Raw genomic sequence first — 12352 nt, forward strand, 5'->3', positions numbered from 1 at the left:
TGGGACACAGCAAAGGCAGTACTCAGGGGCAAGTTTATAGCTTTGAGTTCTTACATCATTATATTGCAGAGATCTGAAACCAACAATTTAATGAGACAACTGAGCCTCCTTTAAAAAGAGCAGCAAGATAAACCCTCATCTAGTAGACAAAAAGAAATAGTTAAAATTAAATCAGAATTAAATGTATTAGAATCCACAAAAAAAACATACAAAAAAATCAACAAAACAAAGAGTTGCTTCTTCAAAAAAATTAACAAAATTGACAGACCCTTAGCAAATCTTATGAGAAAAAGAAGAGAACACACCCAAATAAATAAACTCAGAGATGCGAATGGAAATATCACCACAGAAAGAACCAAGATTCAAAACATTATAAGGGAATACTTCTCAAACTATGTGCTAATAAGTTTGAGAAGTTGGCAGAAATATTGACATGCCAAAACTAAACCAAGATGAGTTAAACCATCTTAACAGGCCCATATCAAGCATTGAAATACAGCAATAAGAGACCTCCCGGGGAGTTCCGGGAAGATGGCGGAGGAGAAGCTGGAATCTGAACAAGCTCTCGCATAGAAAGCAGTTTTAGAGTTCCAGTGAACAGTCCTAAGCCAGAGAATCACACCAAGTGTGCCATCACAGGACAGAGAGTTAGACAAGAGAGGGGAAGCCAAGACAAGGAGACACATCTGAGCGCCTGCCAGCAGCCGCCTCGTCGGCGGCAGGGTCGCAGCGGCCACCACAGCCGCGGCCATACCTGAGCGCTCACACAGAGAGTCTGGGACTAAGGAGCCAGACGCAGTGGGCAAGAGGATTCTACTCAACACCAGCAAGAACCGACAAGGAGCGGACATCTTCATCCTGCAGTTTGCAGACCAGAGACGACCCAGGATCCAAGACTCGGCGTGAGTAGAAGCCCGACGTCCTCACTCCTTCTCAGGGAGCAGAGGAAGGAAGGTCACCCCTCCCTCCCCAGCACCAGTGATCTCCATCTTGGATACCAAGAAAGCTCGGAGGAGCTGCTAGCTCCAACTCAGGCCTTGGAATAAAACAAGTCATTTAACAGGTCACAAGAACTTAACGGCGAAGTGGCCTGCCAGACTCAGCTCCATCCAGGGAAAAGTCACCCAGCTCAGGCACCAGCCATTGGAGTGGCTTTCCTCACTGGGTAACCAGAGCCAGAGGCTGCCCCTCCCTCTAGCAGCCTCAACAATCAATTGAAAAACAGAAACCCTGAGAATGGCTCCAGGGTGGGCTCTGTGAATTTTTCACAAAATAGCCCCAGGGAAAAGCTACTGTTTGTTGAAAGACCTCAACTCTACCAGAACCTAGCCTCATCACCCCTCTTTTGTGATTCTCAAAGCAGATAACCCTCCAATTATACTAACCTGGGAGGGGGATCTCAAAATTTTGGGTAAAGCAGAGCATTTTTCTGCCTGTTCGAACAAACTGACTTAAGAAACCAATCAAGCCACAGGACCTCAAGCTGACCAGAGACTCCAACAAGAGGCTGGTTACAGACAAAAGGGAGATACAGGATTCTTCCCACCCCTCCCAAAAAAATAAAAAAAAAAAATCAAAGAACTTTTTTTTCTTCTTTTCTTTTTTCTTTTTTTTTTTTTTTTTGGTACCTTATATATATAAATTTTTTTTTCCTTTTCTAAAACTTTTATTAATCTTTAATTTTTACCTTTTTTGAAAAAATAATTGTTTTCCAGTAACTTTTTTTCCCTCATAATTTTTATTTTAGGAATACGTGAATGTACGTTTTCCTTTCTTTTCTTGTCTTCTCTCTCTTTTTCTTTCTTTCTTAATTATCTTTTTGTTTTCTGTCTAGCTCTACTGAACTTCTGATCTTTTTTTTTCTCCCTATCTTATCCTTTTCACCTTTTCCTTTCTTTGTTCTTCTGTCTGTGATTTAACTCTTGTCCTGCACATCCTCAGATAAACCCATAATTAACTAGTAGACCCTATCCCCCATTGTGTACACACTTAATCCACAAATTTATTACTCAATCCAAAACCTCTGAGACTTAAATTCCTTAATAGCAGTACTACCTCTTTATACCTATATAATATTTTAAGCATTTTTTAAGTTTTTCACATCTCCTCTAACTCCCTCCTGTTTTCTCATAATGTTCACATTCCTCTCTAAATAGATGGTCTTTCAATCTCAATAACTATATTAATTTTTACGTTTCTAATTTTTTTTCTGGTCTCTTTTCATTTCCCTTTCCCTTTCTTCTTTTTCTCTCCCTCTCTACTTGCATCCTACCCAACCTACTTCCTGCATTGAGATTAGGACATAGTTAACTCTCCCTGTGCCTCCCCACACCAATCTATTCCTAATTTTTACCCACATCTCTCCCTAACCCTAAAAATTTCTGGTTTTCCAAATTCTTCTCTGCAGTTCGAAGCCCATTAACATATAGTTGTTTGATGTTGAATAGATGTATCTGTTGAACTAGATTGTACCTGTGGACTATTGACTGTATAAATGCAAACGTTGGTTGATGGTTGCCTTAAGATAGTGTTCTAGCACAAAACTGGTGCTATTTTCATCTCAAATGGGCAGAGTAAGCCGGAAAAACACAAGAAAAATGGCAAATCCGGGTATCTCAATTCCCAATCTTGATAATCAGGGGTCAGATCAGATAATGAACAATCCAGAGGAGAGTTCCCAAATAGCTCTACAATCACTGGTGGCAAACATGATAAATGAGAAGTTTGAAAACTTACAAAGGACTCTATATGAGCATGATAGGGAGAGAGAGGAGGCATCCCAAAAGTCTATACGGGAATATCATAAGCGTGAGGAAGCTACTCAAAAACTGATACAGGATTTGCGTGAACAACTTAAGAATACTCAAAGAGAAAGGGAGGAATGGCGTGAGCAGGCTGAGAACACTCAAAGAGAACTGCAGGAATCCCACGAAGGGGAGGAAAGAGAACTGCAGGAATCCCACAAACGGGAGGAAGGTAATCAAAGAGTAATTCAGGAACTGAGAGAACAGGTAGAGAACACACAAAGATCACTAAAGGCATTCATGGAATCCATTAACAAAGAGCTGAAGGAAGTCAGGGAGACCACAAAAGGAATGCTGAATGGAACCCAACAGAAGGAATGGGAGTCCAAAGAAACCATAACCAATCAACTAAGTGATTTGAGAACAAACACTGAACACCAAATTAAGGAAGTAAAGAAATTCATACAAGACCTAAAACAGAGCTTCAACAAAGAACTTGAAGCCATCAAAGCTGACCAACTAGAAGGAAAATAGATAAAAAACAAAGTAGAGAGTCTTGCAGAAGATCGAATCTCAGGGATTGAAGACAGCCTAGATATTATAGAGAAAGAACATACAACAATCCAAGACAAGTCCACGAAGTATGATAGATCTATCCAACACCTGGAAGACACCATCAGAAGGCCTAATCTAAGGATAATGGGTGTAGAGGAGCACCTAGAAACAGAAGTTAATGGTCTAGGAAATTTGTTTAACAGGATCCTAGCAGAGAACTTCCCAAACATACAAAAAGATAGGCCTATTCAGATACAAGAAGCTTTTAGAACCCCAAATAGACCAGACCAGAATAGGACATCCCACCGTCACATTATAATCCACACAGGATCAACTCAGACCAAGGAAAAGATCCTTAAAGCTGTCAAGGAGAAAAGGGTAATCACCTATAAAGGGAAACCAATTAGAATCACCTCAGATTTCTCAGCAGAGACAATCAAAGCAAGAAGAGCCTGGAATGATGTATGCCATGCCCTAAAAACAAACAACTATCAACCAAGAATACTGTACCCAGCTATACTCTCCTTCATAACTGAAGGCCAAATAAAAACCTTCCATAGCAAAGAAAAATTGAAACAATACATCTCCACCAAACCAGCCTTACAAAAGATTCTTAAAGATGTCCTACACATAGAAAACCAACAAGACCGCAATAAAGGCCAAGAAACTGCCCCCAAACTGAGAATCCAAGACCCATAGGAAGAACCCAGTTTTCGAGCCCCAAAGAAGGTGGATAACATGGCAGTAACTCTCAAATACCTCTCAGTCCTATCTCTTAACGTTAACGGACTGAACTCTCCAATTAAGCAACATAGAATGTCTAATTGGATTAAAAAACAAGACTCTTCTATCTGCTGCCTGCAGGAGTCACATCTTGCCGGTAAAAACAAACCCATTTTCAATGTTAAAGGCTTGAACAAAATCTACCAAGCAAACGGTTCCCATAAACAGGCGGGAGTTGCAATCTTAATATCAGATAAAATAGACTTCAAATTAAAATTCGTGAGAAGAGATAAAGAAGGTCGCTACATACTAATTAAAGGATCGCTCCTTCAGGAGGATATTACAATTCTAAATATCTATTCGCCAAACAATGGAGCACCCAAATTTATCAAAGAAACACTACTTTCCTTCAAATCCCATATAGATCCAAAGACATTAATTGTTGGGGATTTTAACACACCACTCTCCCCACTAGATAGATCAACTCGGCAAAAACTCAACAGAGAAACCGCAGATCTAAACAGCTGCATAGATCAACTAGACTTAACAGACATCTACCGAACATTTCACCCAGCAGCATCAGAATACACGTTTTTCTCAGCAGCACATGGAACGTTTTCTAAAATAGACCACATTTTAGGCCACAAAGCAAACTTGTCTAAATTCAGAAACATTGAAGTTATACCTTGCATTCTCTCTGACCACAAGGGAATAAAATTAGAACTCAACACCAAAAGCCACCAAAGAAAGTCCGGTATCACATGGAGGCTGAACAACACACTGCTGAATCAAGAGTGGGTCATGGAAGAGATTAGAAAGGAAATTCAAATGTTCATGCTATTCAACAAAAATGAACACACAAATTACCAGCTCCTCTGGGACACAGCAAAGGCAGTACTCAGAGGCAAGTTTATAGCTCTGAGCTCCTACATCAACAAATTGGAGAGATCTGAAACTAGCAATTTAATGACACATCTAAAAATCCTTGAAAAAGAGCAGCAAGATAAACCCCAATCCAGTCGACGGAAAGAAATAATTAAAATTAAATCAGAATTAAATGAATTAGAATCCAAAACAACTATAGAAAGAATCAACAAAAAAAAGAGTTGGTTCTTCGAAAAACTTAACAAAATTGACAGACCCTTAGCAAATATTATCTGAAAAAGAAGAGAACACACCCAAATTAATAAACTCAGAGATGAGAATGGAAACATCACCTCGGAAACAACCAAGATTCAGAACATTATAAGGGAATACTTCTCAAAACTTTATGCTAATAAGTTTGAGAACTTGACAGAAATGGACCTTTTCCTAGCAAATATTGACATGCCAAAACTAAACCAAGATGAGTTAAACCAGCTTAACAGGCTCATATCAAGCATTGAAATAGAAACAGCAATAAGAGACCTCCCAGCTAACAAAAGTCCAGGACCAGATGGTTTTACAGCGGAATTTTACAAGGCCTTCAAAGCAGAGCTCACACCCATACTCCCCCAAATCTTCAATGAAATTGAAAGAGAAAGCTCACTAAAGAACACATTCTATGAAGCCATCATAACCCTCATCCCAAAACCAGGCAGGGACTCATCAAAGAAAGAGAACTATAGACCCATTTCTTTGATGAACATTGATGCAAAACTTCTCAACAAAATTTTGGCCAATCGACTTCAACAATTCATCCAAAAAATCATACACCACGATCAAACAGGATTCATTTCAGGGATGCAAAGCTGGTTCAATATAAGCAAATCAATTAATATTATTCATCACATCAACAGGAGCAAGAATAAGAACCACATGGTTATCTCAATAGATGCAGAAAAAGCATTCGACAAGATCCAACAGCCCTTTATGATGAAGGTTCTGGAAAAATTAGGAATCCATGGAACATTCCTCAATACAATAAAGGTTGTATATAAGAAACCTACAGCCAGCATTATACTCAATGGTGAAAAACTAAAGCCATTTTCTTTTAAGTCAGGACCAAGACAAGGAATGTCCACTCTCTCCACTTCTCTTCAATCTAGGATTAGAATGCCTAGCTACAGTGAAAGAAAAGAAGCAAACATACAGGGAATCCAACTAGGGAAAGAAGAAGTAAAACTCTCCCTCTTTGCAGAAGACATGGTCTTGTATTTAAAGAATCCCAGAGAATCCACTCCCAAATGACTCAAGTTGATTCAAAACTTTGGCAAAGTAGCACGATATAAAATTAACTCTCAAAATTCCATGGCTTTTCTGTATGCCAACAATAAGAAAAATGTGGCTGAAATTAGGAAAGCAACACCATTCGTAATAACCCCACAAATAATAAAGTACCTAGGAATTAACTTAACCAAAGAAGTGAAGGACCTCTATGCTGAAAACTTTAAAAACTTGAAAAAGGAAATCAAAACAGAACTTAGAAAGTGGCAAAATCTCCCATGCTCCTGTATTAGAAAGATCAATATCGTGAAAATGGGAATAATTCCCAAGGCTATCTACAAATTCAATGTGATACCTATCAATATTCCAACCTCATTCTTCAAAGAAATTGAAGTGGCTATCCAAAAATCCATAAGGAACAATAAAAGACACCAAATAGCAAAAACGAAGCTCAACAGAAAGAACAGTGCTGGAGAAATATCAATACCAAATTTCAAACTCAACTACAAACCCATAGTGATCAAAACAGCTTGGTACCTGCACAAGAATAGACCTCAGGACCAAAGGAATAGAATGGAAAACCCAGAAATGAACCCACAGACCAATAGTCATCTAATCTTTGAAAAGGGAGCTAAAAAAATAGAATGGAAGAAAGAGAGCCTCTTCAGTAAATTGCACAGGCAAAGTTGGTTAACTACTTGTAGAAAACTAAATCTAGAACCTTATATACCACCCTGCACCGGAATCAACTCCAAATGTATCAAAGACCTTGGAGTCAAAGCAGACACTCTGATAAGGGTACATGATGGAATAGAAGAAACCATAGGTCTCCTTGGCCAGGCCGAAAGTTTCTTTTTTTTTTTAATTTAATTTAATTTTATTTGTGAACATACTGTACAGAGGAGTTACAGTTACATGGGCAGGATAATGTGTACATTTCGTACCAAGCATTGCAGCCTCCTCCTTTGTTTACCCTTCACATCCCTTCCCAGCCTCCCCCCTCCCCCCCTAATCCCAATCCTTCTCCTTCCTCCCCCCCAGCCCCCCCCCCCCCCCCCCCGCACCAACGTTGTAAAGTTCGTTTTGGACATGACAACATAGAGACTCAGAAACAGAACACATCAAAGAAAGTTGGACAAATGGCATTGCATGAAATTACAGAGCTTCTACATGGCAAAAGACATAGCTAGCAAGATCAATAGAAAGTCCACAGATTTGGAGAAGATCTTCAATAGTCATAAAAAGGACAAAGGTCTCATATCTAAATTATACCTGGAACTCAAAAAATTAAATCCCCCAACAACAAATCTTCAAAGAAACAACTGCCCAAAAAATAAGTGGGCTAGAGACTTAAGGAGAAACTTCTCTGAAGAGGAAAGAAGGATAGCCAATAGACACATGAAGAAATGCTCAACCTCCCTAGCCATAAAAGAAATGCAAATCAAAACACCATTGGGATACCAGCTCACTCCAGTTAGAATGGCTAAATTCAAGAACTCTAATAACAACAGATGCTGGAGGGGATGTGGACAGAAGGGAACCTTACTGCATTGTTGGTGGGAGTTTAAAACTTGTTCAACAGCTTTGGAAAGCAATATGGAGGTTCCTCAAAAGACTCCACATAGAGCTCCCCTATGATCCAGCAATCCCACTATTGGGCATTTACCCAAATGTTTACAAACAAGACCACACTAAAGTTATCAGCACAACTATGTTCATTGCAGCATTATTTACTATAGCTAAGATATGGAACCAACCCAGATGCCCCTCAGTAGATGAATGGATCAAGAAAATGTGGTAAGTATACACAATGGAATTCTAAATCCCTCCATCAGAAAGAATAACATTGCCCCATTTGTCAGGAAATGAAAAGGCTTGGAAAAAATTATATTACGTGAAGTAAGCCAGGCCCAAAGAAACATAGGTCCCACGGTTTCCCTTATTTGCAATATCTAGTATATGACTGAGTCAAGCAGAAATGTTCAGATAAGTTGATGTTAGGGAAATGAACCCTAATATATGTATTCAAATGTTTTTTTTTCTTTCATGTGGTTGTTTCTAACACATTGATAAGATTATTTTTTTGTTGCTATGTATGTCCCTCTCCCACAGTATACCCCCTGCTTTCACTGTATTTGATGTCCGTATAATTTGTGGAGGGGAAGGGGAAAACAAATCTTTTAAATATGGATACAGGTGGACCCATTGCAACAATGAGATGTACAAGTCATTATGTTGAAAATGAACTTTACAACTTTGTTGCAGGATGCGGTGGGAGGGGGAGCAGGGAGTATTGGGGGGGGGCGAGGGGACAATGGGAAGGAATGGGAAGGGGAAATAAAGGAGGAGGCTACAAAGCTTGATAAGAAATGTACTCAATATCTTGCCCATGTAATTGTAACCCCTCTGTACAGTATTTTCACAACAATATATATATATATATCACATTAAAATATTGTACTCATTGGTTCTGGGAAGGTGGCTCAGTGGTAGAGCACTTGCCTTGCATGCGTGTGGCCCTGGGTTCAATTCCTCAGCACCACATAAGCAAAAAGAAAAAAAGCTGGAAGTGGGGCTGGGGCTCAAGTGGTAGAGCACTAGCCTTGAGCTGAATAGCTGAGGGACAGCACCCAGGCCCAGAGTTCAGGCCCCACGATCGGACACGCTTCCCCCCAAAAAGATATGTACTCATTATCTTGGCCATGTAATTGTAACCCTTTTGTACAGTATTTTCACACACACAAAAAAAAGATGTAACTTATTCAGTTCGGAATATAGTGAATGAGGAGATGAAGAGAAATAGTTTGGAGTAAATATGTTCAAATACTTTATAACTTAGTATGATCACATAATAAAATTTAAGTATAAAAATAGGGTAATATAATTAATAAAAGGAATAAAATTTAACAAGCTACACTAAGTACACATATGTGAATAACACAATTAAAAATACTTTGTGAAATTAAAATTTCTAATAAAAAGACAAAAATTCGTTCCAGTTATTATAGATTCATATGTTAATCTTTTTTTCAGTTAATTCCTTGACGAAGTAAAAGGAGAAATATATTTTGCTCATTTAGAAAGACAATCTTGTCCAATTAGCATTAGAGTATTTTAGTTAATGACTGTAAATGTGAAATTTTTCTATCAACCTAATTATTATATTAGAATATTTTCAATGTATTCTTCAAAATATTATCTCTGTAGGTATATACTTTTGCTATTTATTTAATGTTTTCTTACTAAATTGATATATGCCATTTTCTGAATGTAGTTTGTTGTATGCAACTAAGATATATTATACCTGATCTGGAAATCAATTATTCAGTTTTTTTTAAATCAAAAATGCTTATAGTGAAATAAAGAGGTAAATCCAAATTATGTATATTTGAAGACAATGCTTGGTTAGTCCTCTTCTCACATTACCCATTCCCTTCTTGAGAATAATACACATTGTAAGGAAATGTTTAGAATGTTTTGGAGAAATAGTTTGACTTTAAACCAGTGATTTACTACATGCTTCATTTTGTTTACTTTATATCCAGAAAAGCTAAATTCTTTTTTTAATTTTTTTTTTGTGAAAATACTGTACAGAGGGTTTACAATTACATGGGCAAGATAATGAGTACATTTCTTATCAAGCATTGTAGCCTCCTCCTTTGTTTCCCCTTCCCATCCCTTCCCATCCTCCCCTCGCCCCCCCGCCCAATCCTCCCCGCTCCCCTTTCCCCCCCTACACCAAAGTTGTAAAGTTCATTTTCGATATAATGACTTGTACATCTCATTTATGCAATGGGTCTACCTGTATCCATATTTAAACGATTTGTTTTTCCCCTTCCCCTCCACAAATTATACCGACATCAAATACAGTGAATGCAGAAAAGCTAATTTCTTACCTTATCATTTTCCTTAGGCTTTACACTAAGGTTTAATCTCTGATAGGTGACAGATAAAGGTGACACTTTTTAAAAATTGCTAAATTTAGGCTGAGGAATCTAGGTACAAGTATACTCATGCAGATAGGCCTCATCAGTCATGAGACCATGATATCAAAATGTTAACCTATGCTTACTGGAGTCATGTTTATGAGATTCTGTGTATTATAAACAGTGATTATGAGCATTTGTTTTGTAATCAACATCATTTAATGGGTTAGGAAATGAAGTGAGACATTATACTCAGAACTAAATTGAAGGAGGAATACAAAATTTGTTAATGATATACACTTAACACAATGTTTTAAAAATTCAAGCCAAAGGAAATAATTTGTAAAAAAAATCAACATTTACAATAAATACAGAATCAGTATGACTGATTTATTTTTTTATCCAGGTTGCCATATGGCTTGCATGATGACTTTTCTGATTATATGTTTAGTTAGGTCTTGATATTTAGTTGGTGAAGTTATGTTCTTTCATATATTCATTTGTCAGATCAAAGAGTAAATGAATTCCATGCCAGAGCCAACATCCATAATAATGTTATAGTTGTATCCTGCTACTTTGCCAAACTTTCAAATCAGCTCGAGTATCTTGAGTCTTTTCTCAATCTCACTAAATAGGTATGCAATTTTGTCAGCACTAGAAATATTTTGACCACCATTTATTAAAATTATATTTTCCAGAAGCTACTATTCTCTTTTCATGAGATTTTTAATTTCATTTATATAATGTGCTGATGTTTTCCTTTAGATAACCCTTGTTCAGTCTTCTACAAACAGTGTAATTTAGAGTAGGTTTAAACTAGGTAAACTCATGTAAACTGCTCAGATTCTATTACTTGCATATTTTGTCCTTGTTAAATCAGTGGTATTTAGTTCCCAATATGGATACTATTGGACTTATTCATTGCATTTATGAATATTTTAAGTATGTCATGATTTTTGTGATTTAATACCTTAGCATTTTTTCTTTTAAATATGTGCAGATCTTACTTCATATACAGTTACATTTGTTTTCAACAATTTGATCCATTAAAGGGATTTGCTATATTAGGTTCAACCAGATGAATTTAATTACAAATTAACACAACCTTATTTATGAGAGACAGCTATCCTTATAGCTCTACTCAAATTAACATGTATTTGAGGTTTGTGTACTTAAAAAATCTGTACATAATATGTTTTTGTTCCTGGGGGAGTTCCACTTTCTTGGTTGTTTCTCCAGCTTTGGTGACTGCAACATATGTGTGCATTTTATTTCAATTGTTTTGTGTTTATATTTTGTTTCATATAAGAGAAAGTACAAATAAAATCAGTGATTTAGAACTTTTTCAAATAGAATTCTAAGAGAGACACTTGAATTTCTATGACAACAGGGAATGGCCAGGTCTTAGTGGGGAGTAGCAAAACAACAGAGACATTGTTGGATGTGAGTTGAATTCTTCTTCCTTTTGCCTCACTATTTCCAATGATATTACTTCAAAGTCTTTAGTGAAAAGAAAATAATTTTGTTTGTATGAACTCAGAATATTTGGTTTAATTGGGACACACTACACATTCATATTAGATTTTAACACTAAAATCTTTTTTCCTTAGATTAAAAACACAGTTGTGAATTTATAATGTTAAAATAGCACTTAATAATTTAAATGAAATTGTCTAAACTATTTTCACTTCACACTATGTGCAATATAGAATGTAATAATACTGTGTAAGATAGTATGCAAAAATTGACTTTGTGCAAAGTGAATGATAGTGGATTTTTGTGAGATACTGAGTAATAGTAAAAATTATATTTGAATCTATTAAAAAATCCCAGTTACATATAAAAATAACTCATAGCTATAAATTAATACTGAAAAAATAAGATTGTTTATTGGAAAAAGCCAGAAATTTCAATAAGCTTGCTTTTTTAAAATTGACTTGGATCTGGGCTTTGGTGGCTCATGCCTGTAATCATATCGACTCAGGACTCTGAGATCTGAGGATAGTGGTTGAAAGCTATATGGACAGAAAAGTCTGTGAGACTCTTATCTCCAATAAACGTCCTAAAAACCAGAAATGGCACTGTGGCTCAAGTGGTACAGTGCTAGCCTTGAGCTGAAGAGCTGAGTGACAGTGCCCAGGCCCAGAGTTCAAGCCCCACGACTGACAAAAAAAATTGGCATGGAGTTTTACTTTATTATTTCATGATTTTTATGAGTGTTTGTTCAGTGAAAATGTCATTGGTTTTTATATTTTGTGT

Source organism: Dipodomys spectabilis, unplaced genomic scaffold, assembly GCF_019054845.1.
Source record: "Dipodomys spectabilis isolate Male_0828 unplaced genomic scaffold, ASM1905484v1 ptg000078l, whole genome shotgun sequence".
NCBI classification, from domain to species: Eukaryota; Metazoa; Chordata; class Mammalia; order Rodentia; family Heteromyidae; genus Dipodomys; species Dipodomys spectabilis.